Source organism: Pongo abelii, chromosome 17, assembly GCF_028885655.2.
Source record: "Pongo abelii isolate AG06213 chromosome 17, NHGRI_mPonAbe1-v2.0_pri, whole genome shotgun sequence".
Taxonomy (NCBI): domain Eukaryota; kingdom Metazoa; phylum Chordata; class Mammalia; order Primates; family Hominidae; genus Pongo; species Pongo abelii.
Window position 1 is genome coordinate 76,155,711 of NC_072002.2, and position 17,645 is coordinate 76,173,355.

A 17,645-nucleotide genomic window follows, 5' to 3' on the forward strand; every position below is an offset into this window, starting at 1 on the left:
TCTTCCAATTTTCATTCTGTAGATGTAGGGGAGCCAGCATACAATTTTATACAAAGGAAAAACTTGGTCTTATTTGCAGAGAACTAGTTTGAGAAGAGATGAATTGTAGGTAGGGAGTCCTTTATGCAGACTATTTTAATAATCTAGCAAAGAAATTACAAGGACCTTAATTGAAATAGGCAGCTATCAGGATAGAAAAAGAAAATGTAGCTCCAAAAATAACTAGGAATTAGAAGGAAAAGACCACAATGACTGGCTGAGTGTTAAGGAAAACTAAGGGGGAAGCGTTTCAAGGGTGTCTCCTGGATTTCTGAGTTGTGCAAACTGATGGCCAGTTGTGCCCCCTAATATAGAGGAGAGTGGGGTGGGACAAAATGTGGCTGGTGAATTTGGGTTTTGGCCATTTGTCTATGGAGCAGGCTAAGGCGTGCTACAGGCAGGAAATTAGGTGGAGGCTCAAAACTGAGGTCAGAATTAGAAATTAAAAATGCAGGTAGAATGAGTTTGAAGCCATGGGAAGGTAGGATATTGACCAGGAAGCATATGAAGTGTGAAAAAACACAGATAAAGACAGACAAAGGAGGGAGCAGAGAAGAGAAGTTGATGGAGTCTAAAAGGCCTCCATCACTGCAGGAAGTGAAAAAGAGGAAAGTGGAGTTGGAGAAACAGAGACAAAAGTGTTTGCTAAGAGAGCATAATCATGACAGTGGCCAGGGCATTCCCCAATGATGATGGCACCTCTGGTTCTCAAGATCTGTGTAATCCCCTCCCTTAAATGGGGGCTAAACTGAGCAGCTTGCTTCCCACTAACAGAATATAGCAAGGGTGAATGAGGCTAGGTTATAAAAAGGCTGCACTTTTGTATGGGGCACTCCCTTAATCTCTCTTGAATTGCTCACTCTTGTGGAAGCCAGCTGCCACACCTTCAGGCAGTCTTGAGAAAAGGGAAGCCAGCTTCCAAGTTAGCAGCCTGGGGATAAGCCACGTGGCAAGATACCGAGGGCTGCCAGCAACCACGGAGAGAGTCAGAAACAACACTCCACCAGTACAGCCTTGAGGTGGCTGCAGCCCCCTGCCAACAGCTTAACTCTCACCTCATGAGACTCAGAACCAGAACTACCCTGCCGAGCTGTTTCTAGATTTCTGGTGTACAGAAACTATGAAATAATAAATGTTTCTGGTTGGTTTGTAAGCCACTAAATTTGGGATAATTTGTGTGCAGCTATAGGTTACCACTATAATAACCCTGCAAATGTAGCCCCAAGAGTAAGATAGGACTATAAGCTCCTCTGCACACTCTGCAGTCACAATTTATATTTTTGTTATACATACATCTGTCCATTTGGGGAGGTCATGTGTCATTTCATTAATATATTTTGGCCTATAAAGAGGTGGATAGATATGCACTAAGAAGCAATTGAGTATCACGGTAATGGGCATAGACTGAAATCCCAACACTTGAACTGCATTTCATGCTTTAGCTCTTACTACCTGTGTAACACTGAGTGTGCTTTTTTTGCCTCTCTGCCTTTGATGTCCTTTTTCACATGAAGGGCAATAAGAGTAGCACCTCTTGAACTGCATTTCATGCTTTAGCTCTTACTACCTGTGTAACATTGAGTGTGCTTTTTTTGCCTCTCTGCCTTTGATGTCCTTTTTCACATGAAGGGCAATAAGAGTAGCACCTCTAGAACTGTCAGAAGGAATACATGAGCTAGCACATATGACTCTTAAAACAGTTCCTAGAGCATTGTAGACATTCAGTCAACATTAACTAATGCTATTATTATTGTGGCGGGCTGGGACACCGAGGTGGATGTGTATAAAGAAAAAGAAAAAGGAAGAAAGAAGTACTTCAATCTATTTTCTTACATTGATTAAATTGTCACCTCTATCAGTCACTCTTTTTTTCCATTGTTTCACCTTTTCCCCCGAGATACACTTCCTTATTCAATACATTCACAAACTTGACCTTTTTTGTTCTTGATTCACTTCCATATAAACTTCTTCCCAGATTTCATCTCACGCATCTTTAGGACAACTATTCATCTAGCACTAACCCAGCTCTAACCAACCCACACCTAACCCCAAGCTTAATCATACTGACAAGTGTTATAAAACCACAGGCCTATGTTCTTAGTATGCAGAAACCCCCACTTAGTACTGCACCACTGTTCTTCAGGCTACACTTTGCCTGGTGTTGCGTGCTGAAGCCCTCCAGGAGTCAGCTTCACTCACTTCTTACGTGCCTGAGCTACTTGCTTTAAAATTGGAAGAAGGGACAGATGACTTTTCTTAGATCCACAAGGCTTCCTCCACCTTCTCCTACTTATCCTAGGGGATACGCTAGTTCTCTTCTCCTATATCCTTACCTCTGGGGTTTGGGTCCCATGTTCTATGGATTAGTCATTCTCATGGTCTTGGATCTCTGCAGTGCACACCTCTAGAAGGCCCGTTCACTTCTTTCTTCCACTATGGACCCGTCTTCTGGGGCAATGGATTATCATGTCCATTGTTGAGCAGGGCTGTCTTAATCCCATGCTGTTGACAGCTCTTCTGAATGATCTATATAATACTCACCCCCTCCCCATTTCCCATCCTCTGCATTTTGCCTTCGGTCTTCTGTGGCTCCCCTCATCCTATCTCGCCTTACACCTGTAGGTGGCGCCCATGCACCGGTGAGGGCAGATGGCGCCTGTTTTGTCCCTCCTGTCTGCCCCTGGCTGGGCTCAGACAGTAGGGAAGATCGGCCCTTCTTCCTCACAGAGACTCTCCATCAACATAAAGACATCACTCCTGGGCCCTTGTTCTCCACACCTGGAAGGCTTCCACGAACAGCATATTTCCTGGAATAATTTCTTAAGCTGCACCTATAATTCGTTTGTCTGTGGACTTGTAAAATAAGCTTAACGTGTCTCAGCCTGCCTGTCCTCATCTGTGGAGGCCATCTTAAATGGTGGTGGTTTGACAGGTTATTATTTCATCTTAAGTGATATAATGTATGCAATTGCTGGGTACGGTCTCTGGCACATGGTATACGTGTTGTAAATGCGTTGTTATTATTACTGTTGGTGTCATCCTCAACATCATCAGCCCCATCATACACAAACCCATAGTCCTTTGCCCCTTAGGTGAAAAGTTCCTGGAATGTGGTTTAACTCCAGCTTCTCCTGCAGTTATAGTTCTATATCCCCAAATCTGTCTTTTTCCTTTCCAAAAATATCACCATCCCCAAAGAAGGCCCGATTGTTTCAATCCCACTGCTTTATTTCTGGAAAGAATGGTGAGAATTTTTAGCCCTAAACATGCTAAATAAAATCACAAATTTCTTCTAAGAGTTCTGTCCCTTTTTCTCCTATACATTCTCCAAAATAAATCTATTTTCTCTATTGATCTAAAGCTCACATCAAATTTCTTGCTGAAAAATATTTGATTTACTGAAAAATATTTCCCTTGGGTACCTCCTAAGTGAACTGATAGGGTACCCAGCCACATAATCTCTTGTTGGACAGCTCTTCTTATCTTTCATCAAAAGAATCCTTGCAACAAAAAGCACCTGGAATGGCATGTTACGATGCTCTCCTCTTCTTTCGCAAACTTTCTAGATTTTCTTTCCTTCTCTATTCTATTTCTTTTTACTTATGAACTATATGAAAGGCAAAACAGACAAACTGGCCATTAGGATTTCAATCATTCCCTTACTTTCTCCTCCTCATTCTATTTTCCCTTACCGTTATTCACTCTCACCTCACTCTTCCACATTTCTGCTGTCTCTTCCCTTCCAGGTTCTCACTGTAGTGGACTCTAACCATGCGAAAAAGTCATAGCCAAAATACTCTGTTTCAGCACACAGTACTCATACAGATTACTGACCCCAAGAGGTTGTAAGAATTGGGCATACTCCTAGCTCTAACTGCCTCTGTTGGCCTCTTAGTCTCCCATTGCAATTGAGATGACATCTGAAACCTCTTCCTGGTATATCTCTCACAGATGGATCTATTTTGAGCTCCTAAACATCCTGGGAGATAGTTTGATCAGATATCAGGTTATAGATTAGACAATGCAAGCAAAAGAAAAGAACTTGCCTGAAGTCCATTTGACATATAGAAACCGGGATAAATTTACAACCTCACTACTTTCAGAGGTAAGCACTTTTCTTGTTATTTTTTTTAAAGAAGTCCTTTCCAAATATTCACAGTTGGATGGTTCAGTGCATGCTGCCCTTGTGTGAAAAACATTTCAATTTCCAATATTTTGTCCCTCTCCCCTCTGTGTATCTCACACTGACAAATCCTGTTGCCCCTTGTAAGAACAAGAATCAGACTAATTGGCTCTGTAGGGTTGATTTGGTTTACGAATCCACATGATTCATGAATATGAATCACCCAGTATGCACATATGCACATGGAGAGGAATAAATGGTGTGACTTTGGGCAAGTGTCTTTGACTCTCAAGTTTAGTTTTATCAATAATCAAATGAGAGAGTTAGATATTTGACCCTCCCTAAGATCCTTTACATTAGAAAATTTTGTAATTTTGCTATTTTAACAACAGCACAAATGATATTAAGCAAAATATTTCAATCTCCTTTCTTGATGATAATGATACTAAAAAACATAAAGCACAGGGATATTTATAAGTCTGTATTAATAATAGTAACAAATATCACTTGTTCTCACTCATATCTGGGAGATAAAAAAATTGATTTCATAAAGGAAATGAATGGAATGCAGGTTACCAGAGACTGGGAAGGGTGGAAGAGAGGGTGGAACAAAGAGAAATTGGTTAATGGTTACAAAAATACAGTTAGATAGAAGGAATAAGTTCTAGTGTTCAATCCCATAGTAGAATGATTACAGTTAACCAGAATTTATTATATATTTTCAAAATAGCTTGAAGATTTGGAATGTTCCCAACATAGAGGAATAATATGAGGTGATAGATATCCCAGTTATCCCAGTTTAATCATTACAGAGTGCATGACTATATCAAGCTATCATCTGCAGCTCATAAATATGTACAACTATTATGTATCAATAAAAAATAATAACAGTGGGTAATCTCTAACGTGTGTTTACTCTGTGCCAGAATGTGCTAAGCAATTGTCATGGATGGTCTAATTAAACCCTCATAAAAACCCCATAAGTTATGTACTACTATTATACCTTTCTTTACGGAGGAAGAAACACAGGCACAAAGTTAACTAACTTGCTCAAGGTCCCTGGCAAGTAGCTGAGCCCAGATTCAAACTCAGACTGGGAGAATCCTCAGGCAGCCTTCTTAGCCACTGCACTCGACTACCTTTGCTTTCCTAATGCTTTTCAATGACAAACAAATAGGTAAACAGTGGCTATTAATTTCCCAGTGTTATATAGTATTAATCCCCTAATTTAAGTAATCTGCAACTTTGCCTTTAATGGGTTATCAATAAGCATATTTAGAGCTCTTTCTTGCAATTAGTTGTTGCATAAGAATTTAAAAATAACATCAAGAATAACAAATAGTTTTTACTTACAAAGAGACTTGCAAATTGAATTTCTTTCATCTGTAAAACCTCTCCACATAAAATTAGTCATCCTATTTTATACTTTATTTTTAGGCTGCTTTGTGTTCTCTTAACATTCGTTGTCGTTGAATATCAAAAATTGCAGTAATTCTATCTATATGTAAAGCCTTTACTCACTTCCCAGAGGTTCCTGTTCAAAAATTAAAGTCCATGCTAATTTTAGGAATTAGTGTATTTTTAAATAACATGCACCTTACCCAGCTTTTAAGAGATTTGTTATGAATAAGGAGTAATCATCATGCATATATATCATGCTGAGTGTACATGTGAATTTAACAGTGAATATATTTCGTATGATTTTTTTCTGCTATTTACTTCATGCTTTGATGAAGCGCCAAAACTAAAATAATAGTCCAGACCCGTACAATGCTAAAACACAGAAACTGCTACTCAGTTACTGACAATTTACATTTTTATATAAAGATATAACATTTAATATTATTATTACTCTAATTGTTGAATTATTAATCAGTTCACATGACAAATGTGATACAAATAACAATAATGAAAGTAGAAAAGAAGTTATTTAAACGCATTCTTTCAAAAGACATGCTACTCAAGCGTGAAGTATAAGAATGACAATTTGAACATGATTGTTTAGTTTCAGTGAAACACAAATTGGGTGACTCAAACAAGATTCTAAACACACATTGTGATCTTCATGTATTGATGCTATATTTCACAACTCTCGAGATGCTAGCATTATACCTAGGAGTACTGTCTGAGGGGCTGTATAGGAAACTTAATTTAAAACCATGGGTCTCCTTGTCGCACACAGTATGACATAATCTAAGAACATATACTCTGCCTTCATACCACTAAAGCTGTCACATATATTATTTTCAGACCAGGATTGGGAATTTCATAACAAAACATATTTCTATAGTTGAATCTCAAGACATCATATAACTGTAGCTCATCATGTAGCTTGGGCATTGAGTACCCTAAAATATTACAATACATCCAAAATAGTAAGCATGCTGGTTATCCTTTCTGTATTAGTTTTCCATTGCTGCTATAAAAAATTACACAACCTTAGTGGCTTAAGGTAGCACAGATGTAATATTTTACAGTTCTGGAGGTCAGAAGACATTGATCTCAATGTGTATCATTAGAAATAAAATCAAGGTGTCAGCAGAGCTGTGATCCTTTCTGAGAGCTCTTGGAGAGATTGCTTCTGTCTTTCAAACTCCCAGAGGCCACCTCCATTCTTTGGCTCATAGCCCCTTCCTTCATTTTCAAAGCCAGCAATGGTAGCAGGGTCCTCACCTGGTATCAGTCTGACTCAGCATCTTCTGTCTCCCTTTTCCACTTTGCAGGACCTTTGGGATTACAATAGGCCCACTCACACGCTCCATGACAATTCCCCTGTTTGAATGTCAGCTGATTAACAATCTTAATTCCCTTTTGCCATGTAACATAAAGATACAGGTTCTGGGAATTAGGACATAGACATCTTTATAAAACCATCATTCTGCCTACTATATCTTTTAAATGATTAAAAGAAAACCCTGATAAAATGTTTGCCAGATCACAGGAGAAGTTTTTTTCAGACGTCAGAGAGGAGCTATGTTCTAGCCACGTGGTTTTCCAGCTATGCTCACCATCAGATCCGCCAGATGTTTTCTTCTTCTCCGACATTTCTATAATCCAAAGTCATCTTCAACCCCAGGCCTGCTCTTTTTTCCAACACCAATTAATAAAGAACATAGGAGAATATTTGTAGCCGGCCTACCGAAATCCAACACTAGCCAGGATCGATATTTTACAATTTCTCATTTTTCTTGATGCCCCACATCAGTCGCTTTTAATTCCATTCAGCCAGCAATTATCTATTGCCAACAAAATGCCTGGCACTGCACTTGGTGCTGAGGCACAAAGAGAAAAACTCAAGCCATACTCTTGAAGAGCTTGCTATGTGTGTGTGTATTACATGCATGCCTGTGTGTGCAAGTGTGAGATACATGGGTCCACATATATGTGCATGCATGTGTGTATGAGTGTGTGCCAGAGCGTTGTTGAGAGTGAGGCATCCAGGACAGGTAGGTAGAAATGTCATTTCAGTGTAGTGTTCACACACACACACTGTGATTCTTTTCTATCTCCACTCCCCTTTCTCATCCTGCTTCCAGGTTCCTGGTTCAGGCCATTATCACATCTTGCTTCAGCGACTACAAGTCTCCCACCTGCACCCCATCCCTTCAGTCTCCCGCCTGTGAAATGTCCCACTCTCAAATAAAAAAACAGCTGTAGTTGTGTCACTTCCCAGCTCAAAAGCAGCACCATCTTCATTGCCTTTAGAATAACATATCCATTTCTCCACACGGTGTCTAAGGCCCTCTGGGCTCCACCTACCTTTCAAGTCTTATCTCCTTTTAATGTCGTGTGTTCCAGGACTCGATGCAATCATAGCCGTCCCTGAAATCCCTGCTGTGCTTTCCCAGCTCCGTGTCTCTACCACTGACAGTCACTCCACCCTTTTCCCCTTATCCAAATGATGTCCATTCTTCAGAAACCAGACGAACAATCACTCCTTCCATGGAACATTCTTCTGTCCCTCCCCTACTGAAAAGAATCTTTCTCTACTCACGGGGCCCCCACAGCCCTTCATTTTAGATCCTTTACTAGGAAATCTCCATTTCTGCCTTAGATCTTTTCTTTTGCTAAATATCAAGGCCCCTCTCCCAGATTATAAACTCCTTGAGAGCAGTCATTGGTTTTATTCCTCTTTGAAACATTTACAATCACTTGCACAGCACCTTGCCCATGGCAAGGACATTGTGTCAGATTCAACGGAATGGATCAGTAGTGTCAACTTAAGAAGGTTGTCACAAGCACTGTTTCTACAGCTAGTTCTTCTTGGAGGTGATGGTGGTGAGATACATTTTTTCTCTATTTTATTCATGAACACAGTGAGACATAGACAGGAATCGACAGATATCTACAGTGAGGGAACCAATTTCTTCTTCTGAAAATGACTGAAAGTCACGGATTAACCCATAAATTTAAAGGACAAAATAAGTGTATGTTACACAAAAACAAAAGTAAGATAACACAAAACTGCAAATGTCCTTAATAAAATCAGTCCAGAAACATCATCTGAATTATATACAACTGCTACAGAAAATAATCTGTAGATTAGTAGGAATTCCTGACTTTGTGAATGTTGTCTGTGTGTATTTTTTAAATCAACTGTTCATTAATGAATATGTATGGAAAAGACAGGCTATGAAGGCATAAAAGTGTTTTTGGTGTGTCATTGTCATCAGTTCTACTAAATAATTATCATTACACATCCAAAAATATCTTGAATGGATAATACTGAATAATCTAGATTGCCAAATTGCATCAGAAGGGTATTAGCTGACTCAGGAGACTAATTATAATGAGGTATTGAACTGCTTATCTCTCATCTCAATCTTAAAACCATAAACCACACTGTATGGGCAGTGGCTGCCAATCAGGGCCAGTGTGGGGTAGTGAAAATAGCCTTGAACAAGGGGTCAGGAGCCTCAGCTCTGTCATTAACTCTGTAACCTTGGGAGTGCTTCATAAAGATCATCCTATATGAGAAAAGCAGAGCCCTTCTTTAGAGAAATACAGCTGTACTAGTGGCTGAGACTGCTTATTCACGAAAAAATACTCTTAAAATGCAGAAAGACTGCACACACACACACACACATGCACACACACATACACACACGGACACACACACATTCTGACTCACCTCTCCCAGACGAATACCTTCTTGCTTAATGGGCCAGTTTAGTGCTACTATTATATCAGATGATTATAATCTGAGCAAGTGTTATCCATCCATGTCCCAAAAACAGAAACTGACATAAAAGTTATCAAACGCTTTTCTCATCCATAGAATTTATCAGCCAGAGGTCAAGGCTGAAATTATTATACTTGTTTCGGAATCTACTTTTGAATAACAATAATATCTTTATATGGTATTTTTAAATTTCCAGACACCTACCAACTATTTCATTTATTCCTGATAGCCCAGTAGAGTCAATGGAACACATTTTCAGAAGTGTGATAGGACTGGTGTTGGTGCTGAGTGCTTCCCATTCAGCTAAATTTGGGGACACAAAAATTATTAAGACAAAGTTTCTGACTTCAGGTTGCTTTTGATTACTGGTAGAAACAACTCATTGTGTTGTAACTATTTATTTACACATCTTAGATGTCCTAAGGGAGCACAAAGGAGGGAATTGTTATTTCCACCGGAAAAAGAAGTGTGTGTGTGCATGGCAGGGCTGAGGGAGGGAAGGCAGAGGGAGATGTCAAAGACAGTTTCACTGAGAAGGTGACTTTGTTCTTGTATTAAAGTCCCTGTTCTATCCCTTCCTAGGAGAAGCTCTGAATGTTACTGAATCTCTGCGAGCTTGAGATTCCTCATCAATTAAATATAGATAATAATGCTGAATTCATAGGGTTGCCGGAAACATGGAATGAGAAAGCATATGGGAGAGCAATTTGCAAGTAGCAAATACTCAGTAAAGAGAGTATTATTCTTTCCACTTTGCACACTCACTAACTTGGTTCACTCCAAAGAAGAATGGCTTGTCCAAGAGGGCCCACACCCGCAACAAGGAGCCAGTGTCCCCGCTCAGACTCCAGTGGTCTTCCCCCAACTCCGCCCACTGAGACTCTTGAGGAAATATAGAAAGCACTCATCCTGATAACATTTTATGGCTCTAAAATCATGTTAACATATTCATATAAATACATATTCTAACATCGAAAGACATTTCTGTGAAATGTTGCTTCTAAATCCTAAGTGGATTCTCTCTATAAAAGGAAGAACTAACAGAGCATTGTAAGGGAGGAATCATGATTGGGAAAATCATCAGTATTTAATATGAGAATGAAACAGTCATACACTTTTTTAACATAAAAAGTTTTAAACTACCCAAAGTTTCAGAGAATAAAATATGGCAGATCCCCAACGTTTAAAAGTGATTTAACTGTGGATTTGAACAGAAAACATTTGAATAGACATGTGCCTTGCATTTAGTGGGTACTCAACAACTGTTGAATTCAAAGATTTAAGCTGATCATTCTTATCCCTAAAATTATAATACTCAAATTTCTCCCTTTATATAATATCTATACATTTTGCTTTAATCTAATATATTATAGTCCATTTTCAGTACTTGAAATATAAAATGTTATTTCAGTCTGGTAGTCTCACCCATGTTTAAAAAAACAGGAAAAATAAAATTGTTCTGACCTTATTAATAATAGGCCTGGAAAATCTTAAGTAAAAAAACTGCACACTGTGTACCAGTGTATTGGGAGATGGAGACATTTGATATCCATGGGAGATTCACAAATAGTTGTGTTTACTGAATATATCAATTTGTATTAGTTGAAGTTCTCCAAAGAAACAGAACCAACTAAAGGTAGGTAGGTAGGTGGGTAGATATAGTATAAGGAATTGACTCATGCAATTAGGGAGGCTAGCAAATCCATAATCTGCAGAGATGATGTCTGAGTTTGAAGGCCATCAGGCCAGAAAATTCTTTCCATCAGGCCAGAAAATTTTACCATCGTAGAAGATAAGACATTTCTCATCCCAAAGGCTTTTCATAAGACCTATAAAATTATGCAAATATCTAGTCCTAAAAAATAGACACAAGCTCTGTGCAGAGAAATAGCCCTTTATAATGTGCTGTTTCCTTTCAGTAAATGGAATATAATTTTGGTAAAAAAAAGTTTTCAAACACACGTTTTGTAGAAGGTAAAAGAAGACATTTCTCACCCCAAAGACTTCTCATAAGAACCTATAAAAACATGAGAAAAGCCAGCTCTTATTTGAGGGTAGATCAACCTTTTGGTCTATTCAGTCCTTCAACTGATTGGATGAGGCCCACCCACATTATGGAAGGCAATCTGCCTCACCCAGCCTGCCAATTTAAATGCTAATCTTATCCAAAAAACACACTCACAAAAACTTCCAGCATAATGTTCCACCAGATATCTGAGTACCCTACGGCTCAGTTAAGTTGACCCATAAAATTAACCATCACACTATCGAAAAAAGAAAAGGCTCGTGATTTTCTCTAAATTTTGGGTAAGAAATTGATCACCAAAAACAAGTTACTTCAACAAAACACCAAGAAAGCAATTTTCTTTTTAGACAAGAAGACAGTGTAAGCTGCTAGAGACCGGAAGGCCCTGGACCACTAATCAGAGTCCTTTGGGTCAAAGTTGACCTCCCCACTTATGAGCTATATGACCTGGACACACTACAGTTGATCCTTGAACAACAAAAGTTTGAACTCTATGAGTCCACTTAGGCATGGATTTTCTCCCATCTGTCATCCCTGACAGGGCAAGACCAAGCCTCCCTCTTCCTCCTTCTCCTTCACCTACTCAACATGAAGACAACAAGGATGAAGACCTTTATGATGATCCACCTCCACTTAATGAACAGTAAATACATTTCATTTTCCTTAGTATTTCCTTAATATCATTTTCTTTCCTCCAGACTATTGTTAAGAATACAGCATATAAAATGTATAGCATATAAAATATGTGTTAGTCGACTGCTTATGTTATCCATAAAGTTTCCAGACAACAGTAGGCTATTAGTAGTTAAGTTTTGGGAGTCAAAAGTTATATGCGGATTTTTGACTACACGAGGGTCAGTGCTCCTGACCCCCATGTTGTTCAAGGGTCAACTGCCCTTACTTTTTTGAGCCACACCTGCATCATCTATTAAAATAGAGAAATAATAGTCTAGACTGAATAGAGTTGTTGGAAAAATGAAATGAAATAACATGTGTAACACATGTCTGTCATATAACAAGTTCTCCATAAACATTAGCTATTCTGCTATTAATAATCATTGTTATAACTATGAGTTCTAATTCTAGGCCTGCTGAAAGCTATTAAAATATGGCATGACTGCCTTAACTGGGATACTATTTCTATTGTCACACACTTGGGAATCTTATTGGATATTTATATATATCATTTTATCAGTTCTTTACGCACATTGATCATTTGGCCACAGAGCAGTTGTACAAATAGATTATTTAGTAACCTATCAATTCAATCAAAATAACTTGCTGTATTACAATCAGTGATGGGGGAGGAAATCCTCCAAGCACCTTGCCTGAAGAGAAATGTAGAAACTGCATCGGGCAAAAAGTCCCCCTCCAGCCACTGTGAAACCCAAGTTGTCATCAATAACTTGACATTCTAGGGTAGGAATCAGGACAGGAGAGAGGTGATCTCTCCTTTTGACCTTGTGTATTCTGACCTCAGAAATAAGAACTTGAACTACAGAACTGGAATTGCCTTCTGGAATGGGCCTGTCACAGTATTGTGTGATTTGGGGGACCCTCTTCATCTGGGGCAGAAGGGTGGTCTCATCTTCCACCTCAGAAATTTCTGACCCTTAATATACCTCCACCCCATCTCTAGTTAAAGGCTTAAAACTCTAAGATTTTCCTATGAGGACAAAAAGAAAAGGAAATCTGAGCATTTGAAGAAATTCTTGAAAGTCGATGAGTGAGGTTTCCCTCACATATGCATCTTCCCCTACCTCTCCTCTTGAAAACAATTAGTCTTTTGCACCTTCAAGGTCAAGGTTAAACCTGGGTTGGTACTCATTTCCTTTCTGATCTTATTTGCCTTATCCTGTTCTACTCCTCAATTGCCTCTTCCAGAATCTGTGCAAAATAATTACCTCAACTTCAGGGGAAAGTTTAGATGTAAATACCCCCGCCCCCCTCCCCACGTCCACACATCCCCTTTCTTCTCTCTTCCTCTTAACATTTCCTTACGTTCTCAGCCAATAGAAGAGTTGAAACATTTAAATGCGGTATCTAAACTGCATTTAAAGAATTAACCCATTTTGCCCCTCACTGGTCTAAACCACGGGGTGCCAACCGGACGTTAATTGCTTTCATCTGGTGGGATTCCAGACAGCTCCTCAGAAGGAAGGAGCGCACATTCCTGGCACCAATTGGCTAATTCAATTTACTTCAGCGGCATTAGCCTCTGTCAGAATATTCATGAGCAGGGGAATGAGGACCCGCGGCACAGGCAGGCAGCAGCCACTCCGGCTAGGGAAGGCGCGAGGGAGGGGAAGCGGACCGCGCGCCACGCTCGGGGGACGGTGACCGCGACCAGGGGGCTCTCCTCACTGGACAGGCCGAACGCGGCGGCCGCGGGAGGGCAGGGCAGGGCATCGGCGGGGTTGACGCACTTGGCAGTGCCCCCCAACTCCTGGCAACCGCACGGAGACTTTGCGAAACATCCGAAGGCAGACAAGCTGTGACACTTCTGACAGAAGGGGTAGGGGGGTGGGGGGCGGGGACAGCGCCGCGAGCAGGGGCGAAGAGACCCAGCGGGGCACCAGCCACCCAGTGGGGGAGGCAGCGATGTGAGCAGGACGCCCGCCCTGGAGCAGTCAGGACCGAAGGTCTCCGGAGAGTCGCCGGCCGTGCCAGGTAACGCAGAGGGCTCGGGTCGGGCCCCGTTTCTGGGGCTCGGGACTCCGGGCGCGCCGAGCCAGCCCTCTGGGGCGAGAGCCCCGGGCGCCGCGCGCGGTCCCGCTCCGCGCTGCGCTTTCCCAGCAACTCCCTGCCACCTCGGCAAGCCTACCGGCCGCTCCGAGTTCGACTTCCTCGGACTTAGTGGAAGAAGGGGATGGAAAGGGGCCGCCGGGACTCGGGGAGCTGCTCTCTGGAAGCAGGGAAGCTGGGGTGCACCGGGGCAGATGGAGGACGTGGCGCGCTGGGAGCGGGGACTGCGCGCGCCTGGGGATGGTGACTGGGGATCCAGGAGCGCGGCTTGTGGGGGCGCTTGGCACCGGCTTCACCCTCGCTGGCCCCGCGGGCGGAGGCGCCTCCCTCCGCCTGCAGAGGGGACAGGGTGGCCGCGGTCCTCGCACAGAGATGTGCGCCGGGAAGGGGACCAGAGAGCGAGGCTCCGGGGAGGTGCAGGCACCTACGGGGCCGATCCCTGGTCCGCGCCTCGCGCCGCGCCCCCGCCGGAGCTCGGCTGTGGGAGGAGAATGTGGTGGGTACTCGCGTCCCCGCCACCTGCCGGACTTCGCCAACTCCCCGGATTTCCTGTCCTCGGTCCCTGACACTCCCAAGGAAAGCTCTGAATTGCGCGCGCGCTGGTTGGTTTTTGCTTGTTGTAGTTACTCTGGGGGAAGAGCCAGGGGCAAGGGGGTCAAGTAGGGTGAAAGTTTCAGATTTGCAAAGAAAACGTTACGGAGGAGTCCGAACGTGTCCTTAGCAATCGGAGAGACTGCAGCAGCCTTTGCCTAGCTATCCGCCTCTGGGGCAGCAGTGGGGGCTGAAATCTGGAGGGCAGCCCGGAGGCAGCGCCAGAGCCTTGTTTTGTTTCATTTGTTTCTGCTGAGACCAGGCTGTAAGTGAGAGGGGCTAGCACCAGAGAATCTGGGAGTTGGTCGCCTGGTAGATTCGGAGTTTACTATGTTGTTGCTACTATTATTAATGCTCTTGTTATTGGCACGAGCACCAGGAACAATTTTGTTTTTTTCTGATTGTTATAAATCGCCTGCAAATTGAATCTGCAGCCGCCTCCCCTCAAATGAAATGTCCCCGGACCTCTTTTAGTCTCTGATGTGTGTCTTTCCACCAAAGGAAATTACCCACTCAGAGCTGTGCTTCTGTCAGGGACTTAGCTAAGGAATTGGATCTACCTAAGGACAACAAAAAGTTGAAACTGGATGTGTTTGAACCCACGCTTATAGATGAGTATTATGTTCCTATCTGCTCACCTTCCTCAGCCGCCTCTGGCTGGGGAACACTGAAGGCATAACCATCTTGAGCTCCATAGTTGACCCAGCGTTTCCCTTTCATTTATTTATACAACCTGGGAAAATCTTTTCCCTTTAGTGTTACCCTTGCAGTCTCGTTGGACATGCTGAAAGGATTCAGATCCTGACACTGGAGGAATCCATAAGGGCACCTGTGGTTGCCAACTCTTGGCTTGACCCTGTTCAGATGTTGCCCAGGGCGCAGCCTTGGGCAGCTGATGCAGCAGAAAGCTGGGCGAGGGTGTGGGAGAACAGCATGGCAGAGTTAAGCTGAGTGCAGGAGATGAGGTCAAGCCTCCACGCTGGCCACATCCCTTCCTGCCAGAGAAAAAAGAGACAAATGAAGAGCAGGAGGGAAGTATTATAAATTGGAACCGAGCTCTTAGAGTCTACTTAGGCTGTGAACCAAGCTCTCAGCATCTACTGAGGCTCTGGCCATTGACTTTGGCATGACCTTTCTTTCCAGTGCTTCTGATTTTCACTCCCTGCAGATACTCAAGTAACTGTGCCTTTCTAACAGGACAGTTGTCATGAGATGATCTAATTTTGTACCCAAAAAAATGCCTTGAGCATCCTGGGAAAGGACAGTCTATAAAATATGCCATTTTAATGTTTTGTGAAAAGTTTGCTACACTGCAGGTTAAGGAGATACATTTTTAGCATGTGTGCCATGTGGCAGTGTAAAATTAAAATGGAAAAGGAAAGTACAAACATAAAAATGACTTAGCATTCTTGACATTCTTGTGCATACTTGTAGAAAAATTATCTTTCGTTTGGGGAGAGTTGCCGGGAAATTTAATCAGTGTTTATACTACTGAAACGCCCCCTTCTACCTTTCTGCCCTGTAAAATTTTATGACCCAGTTCTCACCGGAAAGGCGATGTGACTGTAGTAAGTGCTGAGGGCTGAGAGGAGAGATTGAGAGTTGTTAGGGGAACTGTTACACAGGGTTCAGAGACTGGAATCGGAAGGAAGACGCCACTATCCTGAAAGAGCAGAGCAATGTTCGTCTGGAGAAAGCAGTTGAGCAGCATAGGATAACAGATCTAGCATTGCTTGTCCTCTGCTCTCAGATTCAGGAAGAGGACTCCCTGAGATAGCCCAGAGGGCTAACCAAGGTATTTTTCCCTCCTCCATTGGATAAAAGCACTGCCTCCTTCTAGACTTTGGATTGGTATTAACTTCTCTCTTCCTGTCTGTCACAGTGCAGTATTCTTCTCTTACCATCTCCAAGAGACTCAGATGTACCCTATACCCTCTCAGACTCTTATACATTTGTAAATATCCCCCAAGTTCTGAAGCTTCTCAAAGACCTGCAGCTGTTGGTGGATTTAAGTAAATAGTTGGAAGTCATCAAGAGAGCCACTGAAAAGTGGACATGTTTTTCCCCTGGTGGAGAAATTATTGAATGCCTTTTGAGCCAGAAAATTAGCAGTTCAGAAAAGCAGGAGGGAGTCCCTTGACTTCCCTCTACCCATAAACCAGTAGTTGTATTTTTCTTTCCCTCATAGTAGTGAGCACTGTTTGGCCAAGCATTTTTTTACAATTTTGGACTTAAAATGGGGTTTTGCTGATGGTGTTCTATGGAGAAAGGAAAAACGTAAAGAGACACGGAAGGAAGAGCTGCAGTGGCGAGAACATAAATCAGCCAGAATATATGGGGGGCGGTGATGAGAATAGGTCTTTTCACCCTAAAAAAAAATGTCCACTTTGGAAGAAAAAGAAGTCTGATTATTGGCATCCAGGGCTGAAACCGAGGCAGCTGATGCCGAGAGGAGCCAAAGGGCAGTTCTTCTTAGTTTAGAAACAGCAAGACAGCCTCTGCCAAAGATTGCTGTAAACACGGAATAAAGATTTCATTGTGGGCTGGTGTGACTAGAATAATTAGACAGTTAATTGTTCATTGTGATCTGGTGGTGCTGCCATCAGTAGGGCAGGGTGGCGAAAATAAGAGAAGAGAGAAATGGAAAAGTAACATTTATCACTTTTATATTCATTTGTTTTACTTTAGTGGTACTTTGGGAAATCCTCCTTATTTCCCCTTTCCCCCAAAGGCATACCCCCAGAATACCAGAGAGCTAAGACTCAGGGCTGCCATTTTTTATTCCCTCCACATTCTACTTCGGATATGGGGAAAATTTCTTGTCCTCTAAAAACAGCATGTGAAGTTATAATAAAAATAAATGTGTTACCTAATTCTAGTATTAAATAGATTTTATTTATACGTAAACTCCATGTCAACTCAATCAACATATATGCAAA

The 17,645-nt window shown here is 42.0% G+C and overlaps 2 protein-coding genes across 6 annotated transcripts in view; one reads left to right on the forward strand and one right to left on the reverse strand.

Annotated features, from left to right (window-relative positions):
* Positions 1 to 17,645, reverse strand: part of RNF152 (ring finger protein 152) — a 945,877-nt gene that overhangs the window by 362,576 nt on the left and 565,656 nt on the right. The window lies entirely within an intron of this gene.
* Positions 13,643 to 17,645, forward strand: part of CDH20 (cadherin 20) — a 223,938-nt gene continuing 219,935 nt past the window's right edge. Inside the window, exon 1 of the mRNA XM_024236041.3 lies at positions 13,643 to 14,040. The gene's annotated coding sequence lies outside the window, so the exon portion shown is untranslated. The remainder of the gene's footprint in view (positions 14,041 to 17,645) is intronic.